The sequence below is a fragment of the Protopterus annectens genome, chromosome 17.part0 (genome assembly GCF_019279795.1).
Source record: "Protopterus annectens isolate FY-2018-M chromosome 17.part0, PAN1.0, whole genome shotgun sequence".
In the NCBI taxonomy this organism is placed as follows: Eukaryota; Metazoa; Chordata; order Ceratodontiformes; family Protopteridae; genus Protopterus; species Protopterus annectens.
In genome coordinates this window covers 517,821,080-517,834,927 of record NC_056751.1, presented here as the reverse complement: position 1 = coordinate 517,834,927, position 13,848 = coordinate 517,821,080, and positions in this window count along the sequence as shown.

The window sequence follows — 13,848 nt, the reverse complement described above, 5'->3', positions numbered from 1 at the left end:
TTTGTTAACTCTTGTTTCTCATGCAGGTTTCAAAACAATTTAATTTGTTTGTCACTTTTATTTGCACTGGTTAGTGAAGCAAGCAGGAGTTCATCTTGTTAATAGCAGCTGGACTTGCATAAGAGAAAAATGAAATCCAGTCTGCAGGGGCATTAGGGAATGACCTGTCCTACCTACAGTCTGCATTAAACCAGATGTTTCAAACATTTGTTAAGTCTGATGTGTTTTTCTTACATTTTCAGGATAATGTGAACAGCATAAAGCAAACTCAACCATGATGGCTGGAATGTGCAAAACCTTTAATATAAAAACAATAAAAGAATAAAAGAAGGGAAGCACTTTCACAACTGATAGCCACAACTTCAGAATGTAAAACAGCAATGAAAGTGTTTCAATACTTAAAGTACAAACTGACCAATCAAAACAATTTTGCATGTTCCAGCCATGGTGGTTGAGATTGTTTTATTCTGTTCACATTGTGTTTTGATACTCTGTCAATCTTTTCTCACTAGGACTAGCTGTGCTTGCTGTTCATTTTGGGGAATAATGATTTTGTGGATTGTTATTAAAAGTTGTTATTAAAAGAGAATTTGCCAAACGTTATTTCTGATCAAGAACCATTTTTTTTTCATTTTTTAGTGATATTATCTGTGATTATTCATATATTAATTAGGGACATGCAATTAATCTTAAAGGCATAAAGGGATGAGCATAAGTCTTTCTTTGACTGAGGCAGGCTAGGTTATAGGTTTTATGATGCAATTTACTCAGATTCTTGAGAGAAAGACCAGGAGTAGTTTATGTATGTGCATTTTTCCAGGCACTTCCAAAATAGTCTTTTTTTGCAGGCTATGGAAAGAAAAAAGTAATGGAATCGTTAACTATAAAGGTCAGGCAGGACATTTAATGGCAAGGGAGTATTAAGTAAAGAAGAATAAACAGTGGGACAGGTAATGGTACAGACTTAGTGTAGGCATTGAACATACCCACTGAGCATGAACAAGTCTAAAGGGATTGTGGAACGGGGAAAGCAGACCTAGAGCTCCTTCCTCTAATAACATGGGAATAATCCATGCTTTGTATGATGTTTAGAATGCTGACCATTGTTTAGAAAGCATTAGTTAAGTAGGATCTTGGGGTGGTCTAGATTCCTCTAATGTTCTGGAGTGGATTGAAGGCTTTCCCCATTTCCTCCATTCACTTGGATGTGGATATGGGATTTAATCCCATCTGTGAAAGATCGATGCCATTGATGTTTTCTTGTCATACCTGATACCGTCTTGATTATATGGCAAGGGCTTCCATGAGTAGTTTACCGGAATGATGCTGGTAACAATTTATCTAATAAAGTTGGAAGAAGTACACTTGTCGACATACTGCTCCCACCAGTAGGTGTGGAAATATGCCACTGGAGTGGTGAAAGCTATGCTCCAATATTTGGCAGATTTTTGAGATGGGTAACAGTTTTAAATTTGGATACTATCTACTACTGCAAGTCCTGGAATAGCAAGACTGAATGTGTGGAAATGTGAACATAGTATACTAAGTCCAAGATCACTGGGTTTCAGATTATTCCTTTTTCTCAGAGGTATCACAATTTCAGATAGCACTCCATAAACTAGATATTGCATCCAGGTAACCATTCATCTCCTAATTCTTGCCCTAATAATACTCCTCTAGACACAGCATCAGTCTTTAATACCTACTTCATTGAATCCATCAGGAAATTGATTAATCCCTCCAGTTCTGACACCTTTGCTGTCAACCAGTCAGACCTTCCCACAACCTCTAAATCCATAAATTATTTCTCTCTTAAATCAGTATCCACAAACTACATAGAATCCTTAATTCCCAAATTGAAATCCTGCTCCCCTTTAGCTGATAATCTACCTCCACTCTTCCTTCAGATAGCCGCTAACTCTCTCGTCCTTCCTATCTCCATAATTATAAACTGCTCTGTCACTAAATCCAAAGTTCCCTCAATCTGGAAACATTTCTTTACACTATTCATACACAAATAAGGCAATTCCACAGACCTCACCACCTTCAGGCCAATAGAAATGTCATCACCTCTCTCTAAAGTTTTAGAAAAATAAATGCATAAACAAATCCTAAATTACCGACAACAAGAAAACTTACTCATCCCTACACAACATGCCTTTCACCCTAAACATAGCACAACTACAGCCCTTATAGCCTTTGTCAACACCATTTCCCTGGCTAGAGACAGTAACAAACTAGTGTCTTGCCTATTCCTCAATCTCTCTAAAGCATTTGACACAGTCTTCCGCCCCCTATTGGTGGCCAAACTCTCTTACTTTAGTTTCTCCACTTCAACTATCTCCTGGTTTCTAGTTACCTCAATGACCGACAACAATCTGTAAAATGGCTGTATACATTCTCCCCTGTTTTCCTATCAAGATGGTAGACCCCAAGGATCTATTCTTGGTCCTTTACTCTTCAACATCTTTTATACTTTCTATCCACAATCATTATTCATGCAATATGCAGATGACCCCATAGTCATCACCATTGCTGATACCCAGTCTGACCTAAACACCATTACCCAAAAATCCTTCAGATCCATTTAAAACCAGCTTTCTTAAGAATCAATTAATCCTAAATCCTAAAAAGACTAAACTCTTGCATTTTCTACCAAAAAACAAAATCACTCCAAATCTACGTTCTCTATCTCATCTCTCAGCAACACAACCATCACACTTTAATCAAGCACTTAGCTTCTCTGGGCCATAATAAATGACCAATTCAAACTTGACCTCCATGTATACAACTGCATCAAAAAAAAAATAAAAAACTTGGTCTTCCTTATAGAAATAAAAAATTCCTGTCAAATAAAGCCAAGATCTCCTTCTCCCATGCCTACCTTCTCCAAAGCCTATTTTACAGTTCACAAATCATCACCAATCTTCAAAACTCTCTCTTAACAAAATTAGAAACTACATACAATAAAGTTGCCAGATTTGCTTCAAATCAAACCTATAATTCTCGCTGTCTTTCTCTTAACAGCTTAAACTGGCCAAAATTTCCCCACCAATTACTTCTCTCTTAGCTTCAGATCATTCATTCCATCCTGTATCTGCCCTCCTTTTGGCTCAGCATCTCTTCACTTGTCTCCCTCTAATCCCCTATCAGGAATCTCCAAAGCACAGACAAAAATCTACTTCAAATCTACAAACCAAAAAGCAAAATAGGACAAAACCTTTACAGTTACTCCCCTGCTCTCTCTTGGAACAAACCCCCCCTGGATATTAGAAGTATTAAACAACCAAAACAATTCAAAACTGCTACCAAACACTTTCTAAGAAGTACTTGTATGTAAAAATAGGAATAGCATCAAAACTGGTGCTCAGGTTTCGAATAGGGTAGGTACCTACCCTTGTAAACATTGTAAAGCATGTGCTCATATATCTCATAATAATATGTTTATTCATCCAGTTAATCATAAACATTATTCACCTGATTTATACGCTGATTGTCAAACCAGTAATGTTATTTACTTAGATCAGTGTTCATCCTGCACTTTGTTCTATGTAGGAAAAACTAACTGTAAGCTGAAACAGAGAATCTTACAACATTGTTCAGCTATACTTCTGAAATTGGAACACAATGCTCTATATCAACATGTTAAGAAATGTAGTAACCATACGTTTAGTTTTATGGTATTGCAGGTAATTGTAGCTAACCCTAGGGGCGGAGACCTTATTAATTATACAGAGTCATGTGAAGTCAGGTGAGTTATTGAGCTAAGGGCAGATAGAAGCTCAGGCTTGAACGGGGTTGTCCCATTGAAACCAATTTTGAAGGGGCATAGACCTTTTCTTTGATTGTTTGTATCTCATTTATAAAGCAATGATGTATCAGAGTATATTGTCTGAGGAAGGGAGTTTTCCTGAAAGCGCTTACTTTTTGTCACTGTTTTTATTTTATCAAAGTTTTTTGCCTTGTGGACTGAGTAGTTTTTGGTTGTTTGTCTTCAAGAAAAGAGGAATTCCTCTTTCTTTTATCAGAAACTACTTTACAAGAAGGATCAGTAGCCTGAATTAAACACTGAGCCCAACCAACTTGAGCAGGAATAGATAGATGTTTGGTTTTCTGTTTCTTCTTGACAGGAAAAAAGTGGGCAACCATGTTACTAATGGCAGCAGCTGCTTTCCCAGGGATGGGCACAGCATTCTGACACAAAATGGAAACCTTCCCTGTTACATCTCCCAGGACTGACAATGGTGGCTCTCCCTTGCCAGCTGAGAGAATGCCAACAGCCACAAGGGGCTTGTTTAACTCCCAGTCCATAGTGATTGTAGGTACTACACCAGAGGGATCCAGTTTTAAAAGACAAGTGGTCTGGTACAGGCAAAAGTTATTTGCTTAACTTTTTTTTTTTGTGTGTGGCTTGAAGGATGGACCATGGGACCGACTGTCTGTTCTGTGGTCAAGCCGAAAATGGTGTCTATTTCTCATGAAAGACAAACAGCAAATGCCAGTAAAACTACCAGTCCTCAAAAGTTACCTTTTTGTGCCAGAAAAAAACAAATTAAAAAGCACTTCCGAACACTATGCCAGCCCTACCAAGGAAAAGAAAGACAATTTCTTCACAGAAATTATATTTTCAGTTAGTTAATGCTATTTTTAAACTGACCGAAAAAAAGAAGTGCTCCATTCAAAGGTACATAACAATCTTGAGATAGTCCATTAAAGCACAACACTCCTAAATTTAAAATAACTTTTCTGATGAGGAAAATAGAAAACATCAACACATCCAAGAAAATTGATGTTACAGCTAAAACCACTCGCCAAGTTTGTACTTCAACTTTTGTATTACTATACCACAACTATTGTCCGCTTGTTATCATGAAACTAAGAATCAAACCATTTCTCTATAACCTAAGACCAGCTGATCATGGAGAAACAGCTGAAGATGGAGCTACTTACCTGATAAAACCTCATTTTAATATAACTCTTGGATTGACTATATTCTCACAAATGTTGCCTCCTTCCTGGAACTCACTAGCAAAATCAGTAACACTTTAGCTAAACTACCACTCACTCAAATCTCCTAAATCTTCTTGAAGGCTACTATCAGAGCAGCTGCTTTTGAGATAAAGGGTAACCAAAAATAACTTGTCATTTAGTAGCACACTTTTTTCTAATATTGTTTTGCTTTCCTATAAATGATACTTATAACTCAAAGATTGCTACCTGTGGGCAACATATGGGAAAAATAGATGTTGTAAACATATTATGTATTAACAATTCAGAAATGGTGCATTAAAATTTTGTGTTTTTTATTGTTTATGTGTCTTTATGTATTTATATATGCATGTTTGTTTGTGTGTGTGTGTGTGTGTGTGTGTGTGTGTGTGTGTGTGTGTGTGTGTGTGTGTGTGTGAGTGTGTATAAATAAATATCTATCTATATATTTACAGTATATCTATTCCTTGATTTGAATGAATGTATATTTGCTTGACAAATGCAGTGGTGTAATTTAATGTCACCAGTTTAGATGGCCAATCAGTGGATCTGTCAATGGTATGGAATGGTGATACAAGTAAGTGGAGTTGTGGGGGTGAGAGCCACTTGTGTGTGTATGTGAGTTAAGGTTACATTCAGTGAGTGAAGGATGGGTGTTGTGTAGGTTTGTGTGTGAGTTTGGGTATTTTTGGGTAAGGTAAGAGTTAGGTTATGGGGATAGATGTAGTATTGTGTTTGTGAATATTTGTATGCCTGAGATTGTCTTGTATAGTGACAGTGTTATGGGAATGTTTTAATGACATTAAGGTGTATGGTTAGGTTTGGGGGTAGGGGCAGCATTAGACTTAGCGGACATTACTAACGTGGTGCAGGAAGCTGGTGCCCAGAATACATGTGTGATAGCTCACATGAATTATCCCATCAGGCAATAGTAAAAGTCACATGACATAGGTAAGGTTGCTAAGTAGGGACCATCTCCATCAGATTATCAGCCCTTCTCCATAGCAAACTGTCTACTCAGTGGGGAATGAATACATCCAAACAATGAATTAAACGCAATCCGAAAATAAATAAGTTTACTCTAATCTTGTGAAGAATGAATGGCCAGTTGAATGTGGAAGAAGGCTTTGAAGACTGACAGGCTCTGATTTCACTAAAAAATAAAAGCCTTCAAAGCCAATTGCTTGGCAGTGAAACAGAATGCATATCATCATTTCACCTCTACTTTATTCATCTCAGCAGCCAGTATGTAACATTGTAAGTTACTTAACCAATCAAAATAATAAAAAAATAGTATTAAGAGCACTCTAGTGTTGCTCCTTATTTGAAACAAATGACAAACGTATTACATGTAAAATGAATTATTTTTCATTAGAAATATGAAGTAAAAGAAAAATGTCAACAATTAAAAAAAATGTACCAATGCATTGTCTTTCTCAAGCAATTTTAAAAAGACAGACTGCAGTCAGGTACCACGATTGTGTACTCAGTGGAAGAAGGTCTTCAGGAATGACCATACATTGGATTAATGCCGTGAACTGTTAAAAAAAATTGTTAACGAGGTACTTCCTGTAGTCCTGTATGTGATTCTTTCAGTGTCTTGAGACAGCTGTATGTCTCTGAGCAACACACTGCATACTGCTTATAGATTGCCTCTGTAAAGGGAACTTGTGTGCCGTGGGCTTGCAATAATGTTACTGGATCCAGGACAGGGTTGAATATCACCACATATCAGAATTTTTATTTTTTTCATTTTCACTACAAGAATAGTTCTAACAATGATATTTATATTTCCATTCATGTTTTCTTTCTAAATACTAGATGTAAGCGTGATTAAAAGAGTGTTGTTGTTGCTGTGTCTTTCGGCTTTTCCAAGTTAGGAGTCACCACAGCGGAACTCCAGTCCGCTAATGATTGGCAGTAGATTTTTACATGCCAAGTTGCCGGCCCTGACGTACACCCTTCAACGAAGGTACGCCCATTCACACAAGTCTCCACACAGAAGACGCTCTAGCTGAGAGCCGAACAGGACAACGTCTTACTGTGAGGCGACAATGCTACCGCAGCACCACCACCGCAGATAATTACAGGGGTGTAAGGTAAATAATAGTACAACATCTGACCTAGTTAGTATAAAACCATTGATGGAATTTTATATAATGCAGTAAAAGTCATTAGATATCAAGAGGTAAGATAACAAATTGTGGTAATGCACCACCTGGCATTTCACAGATTCCCTTTGGACAAATTAATGCTTCATCACCAGCTGAATCAGGTCACAGGAGAGATAAAGACAGAAGGGAAAAATATAGGATTCACTGGCTTAAAAAGTGGAACTGGTTGAGGTAGGAATTAGAACAGTTCCTATCCATGCTTCTGAACCCTGGTTAAGAGGTCGGACATTCTTCTAGTAGCTAGCTTAATGTGGTGTTTCCCCTTGTTCAAGCATACATTTTCTAACTGTCTATACATTAAGCTGTGGATCCCTAAAGATCATTGCAGTCAGTGACAAAACTGCCAGGAAATGTGTTCAGAAAGATACATTCAGCAAGATAAGACAGAAATTTATATGTAAAATGCTATGATTTAATTCTATAATATAAACAAAAGGGGCAAACCAGGAATAATGTAAATGAAACTTTAAAAGAACACTACCAGATGCAGCACAGTATGCATGTGATAGCTAGTAATCTGCATTACAAAAGCGATGAATTTACGTTAGATACAGTAACATAGTGCCCACAGGGAGATTCCTGAAGAAAAACAGCTGAACACTCTGCTATCATCTCACCACAGAGGTAGATCTTAGCATTTATAAACCATTTCCTAAAGTCTAGGAAAATGACTGCACAGCAGTGTAAGCTATTTTTTATTGGAACAGTAAGAGTTGTGCTCTAAGACACTCCAGAGATGTGACGAATGCAATGCAAACTGTAAGTGCTAAAAAGAGCAGTAAGCATATTAGTGCCTGAACAGCAGACTGAGCGAGTTCTTTTTGAAAAATGGAACATACACCTAACATAAGGTTGAATAAATTTATAGTGTGCATGGCAACTGTGGAAATAAGCAGTCATCTGTAAACTCTTTTAAAAATGGTGCTTTAAGAGTCTGTCTACTTGAATCTTTGAAATTGTTTTACAATGGCGTCTCAAACTGAAATTACATCCACAGAGTCTGTAGTTCAGTCACTTTTCATACTTACTAAGCTGTGACAAAAAAAAAAAAAATATATATATATATATATATATATATATGGGTCTACTTTTTCACTGAAAGCTCATTTTACTGAATTTCAATTCACCCCAAACAAATCCCTGAAAACTCAAACTACTGAAAACTCATTTTACTGAATCTCATTTCACTGAAGTGAAATTAGTATATATGGCACTGTGTAGAGTACTGTAAAGCAAATAAAACGTATATGCCCTTTTCCCTACTGTAGTGTGATCCTGAGGTTAGTATATATATAGTTGGTGGGCACATTGGGGGGTGGGGGGTGTAACCCTCCGCTTAGTTTGGCTATATATTGTCTCCTGGAGAGAGTTAGTCATTGCTGTTGTAAGTATGCAATGCTATGGTTTAAAATGTATTGTTTTGAAGCTTTTGGTAAAATGTAATATAAAACCACACACTCCTAACTATATACACTAACTCCAGGATTGCACTACAGTGGGAAAAGGGCATATACCTTTTATTTGTCTTACATCACTCTACACAGTGCCAGTACTTCACTTCAGTGAAATGAGATTTAGTGAAATGAGTTTTCAGTAATTTGAGTTTTTAGTGATTTGGTCAGGGTAAGTTCAAATTATGTGAAATGAGCTTTCAATGAAACAGAGTAGACCTATATATATATATATATATATATATATATATATATATATATATATATATATATATATATATATACAGAGAGAGAGAGAGAGACAAAATATAGTCCCCTAAGAATTCATCACATGTAGTTCTAATTATCACTTTTTGATTAGTTCCCATTGCAATACAAAGAAATGTAAACACCCTAAAACTGAATATTTAAACTAATGTTATACAAGTATATACACACACACACACACACACACACACACAAAAGCCCTGAGGAATGTTTCAAACAGTATCTAACATTTTATGATATAAATTTTTGGAAGTTATTCCCTGACACTGACTAATAGGCACATCAAGATGTTGGCAGCAAGATACAAAGTGCCGTTATACTGTAGTTCAGAGTTTGATTTCTTCAGCCTTTATTTGCTCAATGTGTAACTCAGAACAAGTCACTTAAACAGGGCGTGCTTTTTTTATATCCTCTGAAGAAGGATTTTGCCTTGTGAGCTTTCCTTCCTATTAGCAAATTAATAAATACAAATGCTTAGATTCTTAATTCATTTTGATTGTGATTTATTGTGTCAAGCAATCATAGTGAACTATTTGCATTTGTCAATCATACATATTTGGCAGCAGGGAGGTCAGGAATTATGTATCTCTCCTTCAGGACTCATGTTAAAGTCCATCCCTGATGTTTGCTGAGTAGAGTTTTGTTAAGCCAGCCTCAGTAGTGTGGGTCTCAATGAAACTGGCTGTTACAATTTATTAGATATTCTTACTTTACATCTACCTATGCATCTCTATATAGAATAACATAGTGTTGGTGGGCTTTGGCAGACTGGTGTCTAACTGATGGCTGGGCAGTTGCTTTAGGCAAATGGAGTAGTCAATATGCTCATTTAATTAATGACATCTGATTTTTGATGTATAACAGAAGGCATTCTGACACTGAAGGTTCGGAGAAGTAATTTTTTTATGAAGGGGAATTGTTTGCTTGATATAAGGATTGTGGGCAGTGTTTCTGCAACAAAGAAAGAACGTTCACAATGCACTGAACTAAACATGCTATCAAAAAGGGAAAATGAGATGAGAGTCTTTCTGAGTACACCTGCCAGCTGTGCTTTTATTTTTTGTCTCAGGCTAAAGCAAACAGGAACTACTGAACTTGCGGACTTTCATACAAAGGTACTGTCAAAAAAATAAATAAGCAGCCTATATGGATTTCAATATCATTTGAGTTAGTTTCAAAGTCCTCTGCCAACATTTCAGTTTATTCACTGTCTTTATTATGTATGAGAAATAACATCCAGGTTTCAACATTTCAACAGTAATCTACATACAGCCTTTGATGTCTTTTAACAAAATTAGATTGCTGCTATATCGTATTCATGCAAATTTGTGTAGTGTATTTATCGGGCATTATTTTGCATCAGCATTCTTTAGATAACATTTACCTTCACTCACATGTTTGGAGAACCACACCCAGGCTGGCGCATTCCCATGTTCTCCTTTTTCTGTATAATTTTTAAGATGTAGAAAACCTTAAAAAATCTGACCATTTTTACCTATTGCATTTTTCATATAAAGATATTAGGATCTAAGATTTAATTATTTTCTCAACTCATAATTTTGTTCTGCTCCAAAAACCATTATCAAGACTTCATTATCTTTTATTCAAGAAAAGAAATATACTTGCAATTGGCCTACTATTATTAAATGTACAGCTGCCAACTTATTCAATACATCCCCAATAAAATTAAAAAAATTCACTCCCTACAGCATACTTCTGAGAGCATGGCTCAAGTCCTCCATACATTGGTAGTTGTAATATTGCATTGTAGCTGATGGGTAATAGCCCAACAACATGTAACCCAAAGATTCTTCAGTAGTCCTTACAATAAAATGAATTCACCCTTTATGTTTATCAAAACATGTTTCCATATGCATAATTCTGACAGCAGTCAAATTACTAAGACTTATTACAAACAAATTTCTCTCATAAACATACTTTCAACTATGTTTGATTATCAAGTGCTACATTGTTGCAAAGAAACATTCAGAAATATTCTGTATATTGATATAACTAGTTACAGTTCACAACATTACACAGCAAATTAAAAGTTCAGTATTGGGGTTAAACAAGATCATTTTTTAATGCTAACATGCAATGCTCAGTTTGCATTTGTGGAACAACACTTTTTTTTATCTTACATGTCAGTATAATACTTTCAATACTATACTAGGAATTGAGAAATAAGAATAAAGTGGGTGGGTATGGCATATGGGGAAAGGTTTTCCATTACATTATAAGGTAACATAATATCCATAACCATACCATAGCCATAATGGTTAATGTCGTTACCTTATAAGCACAAAGGGACAGACTTTGATTCTGACCTCTGGGTTACTGGCTAGGCTTAAAATGGTCCTTCAGGGCAGTTAATCTAGTATTCACCTATGAACCTAAAGTGGAATTGACAGAAGCTGGGTGTCATTTGCATTAAGTGCATAGGAGGATTATAAGAAGGGTGGAATAAAGGACAAAAAAAGGAACAGGAGAAGAAAAACATAGAAGTACAGTGATTTGGGATGCACCTATTTGTATATCTTTATTCCAAGATTAGGAATCAGACTGAATAGATAACTTGCTAGTTGGAGAAGGGCTATTCTTTACCTAGGAAACATGAGCATTTGGAGGAGGAGTTGGGTATTTATAAAGTTTTGTTTGAGATAATTGAGATCTTGCTCCAAGTGGTGGGAAATAATTTACTGAAACTCATTTCACTGACTTTAGGATTAAATGATGGCCCGACAAAAGTTATTTGCTTCACAGGGACCTTTGAGAAAGCTTTGAGGTAGTTTTGCTCTCTGGGAAAGCAGTAGTGTTCATGCAGGATTTTAAAAGTCCGACATGACAGGAGGAGTGGAGATCTATCTTTAATTGGAAGGTAGAAATATATGCATATATGCACAAAAACACACACACACACACACACACACACACACACACACACACACACACACACACACACACACACACACACACACACACACACACACACGGGTGTACTTCAGTAGATCAAATGTACACTTACCTAAATTGCAGATTCCAGAGATGACAACAACAAATGTGCAATAAAACAATCCTTAACATTACCAATTTTTTTTTAAATGGAATGGAGACACTTGGCCAAGATGGTGATATTTGCCCTTTTCCTCACTGTAGTGCAATCCTTGGTATATTTAGTTAGGGTGTGTGTGGAGGGCACAGCTCCCCACATTGGGAGGAGTGGGTGGCGTAGCCCCCCCCACCTGGGTGGGTTTGACATACTTTGGTGTATTATTTTGTTAAATATTTGCCAAGTGTCTTCTGTCCCTCTAAAACCTTTGGTAATGTGATTTTTTTTTTTTTCAAATTTTGGTGTTGTCATCTCGGTAATCTGCAGTTCCGTTAACACACACACACACACACACACACACACACACACACACACACACACACACACACACACACACACACACACACACACGGGTTCCTATTAGATGACTGGGAACATTACTCAAGCCCTAACTTTCTAGCCCAACGATTCCTGGAGTTCATAAATTCAAATGCCATGGAACAGCTAGTCACTGTTCCCACGAGAGGAGAAAATATACTAGATCTCATTGTCACAAACATGGGGACAAAATGCTCCACACCGGAAGTATATCCCTCATTGGTGAGATCTGATCATAAACTAATCTCACTGGAAATCCACATCCCGCCCCCACCCCAAACAAAAAAGACCATAGTGAAGAACTTCTCTAAAGCAAACTTCACACTACTCAAGACTGGTGTGGTATCCTTCAAGGCCCCTGAGTCAGAGGAAACCACAACCCAAGCTGCGGAAGCCCTTACAAATGCCTTCTATGAACACCTCCAGGACTGCATGGATCAGGCAATCCCAAATAAAACCAAGACTCTTTCCACAAAGGGCAAACGTCCAGTCTGGTGGACCCCAGCCATTAACAAACTTTACAATAAGAGGAGAAAGCTATTACATGATAGAACAAAATCCATAAAAGGAAGTCACCCCTGATCATTATTAGTAAAAAATACGAGCACTCATAAAATCAACTAAGGCCAATTTTGAGAGAAAAATTGCCATGGATTCAAAGGACAATCATAAGGCCTTTTTCAGCTATGTTAGGAACCTGGGTGGAAACTCACAGATATGCTCAGAATTAGTCCAAAATGATACAAAAATCACTGAACCCACAGACATTGCCAACATACTGGCAGACAGGTTCAGTGCAAACTTCACCCCTCTCCCCTAAAGGAGAGATAACTATCCCAGCCGAGTGTAGCCTCCCGGACATCTCAAATGCGCAGGTGAAAGCTGCTCTCTCTAAAGCTAAAACACAGCATCAATGGGACCGGATGGTGTCCCCGGCTGTGTGCTACACGAGCTAAATGAGGAATTAAACCCGCACATAAGGCAGCTGTTTAATCTCAGCCTTACCACAGGATACGTGCCCAAGGAGTGGCGTCGGCAACTGTGGTCCCACTCCACAAAGGTGGCGCCTCACGGACCCTGGTAATTACCGCCCCATAAGCTTAACAAGTCTAGTCTGCAAAGCTATGGAGAGGATCATAATGGCGCTCATAAACACAGGTTATAGGGACTTGTAGACATTGGACCCGACCCAGTTTGGCTTTGTCAAGGGAAGATCATGCCTTTTGAACTTGGTCGACTTCTTGAAATAGTCACCAAGGCCATTGATGAGGGAAAGGCAGTCCATACAGCCTACCCTGACCTTGCAAGGCTTTCGACACAATACCCCACTCGGGTATTGTAGAAAAACTTACCAGCTTAAATGTAAACCCATATGTCACAAGATGGGTTGCAAACTGGCTTAAGGACAGAACCCACAGGGTTAGAGTTGCTGGCGCTGTGTCAGACTCCAAGCCGGTCACAAGTGGTGTCCCACAGGGCTCGGTCCTTGGCCCCTATTGTTTGGCATCTACTTCTCAGAAGTACAGGCCAACATGGGAGG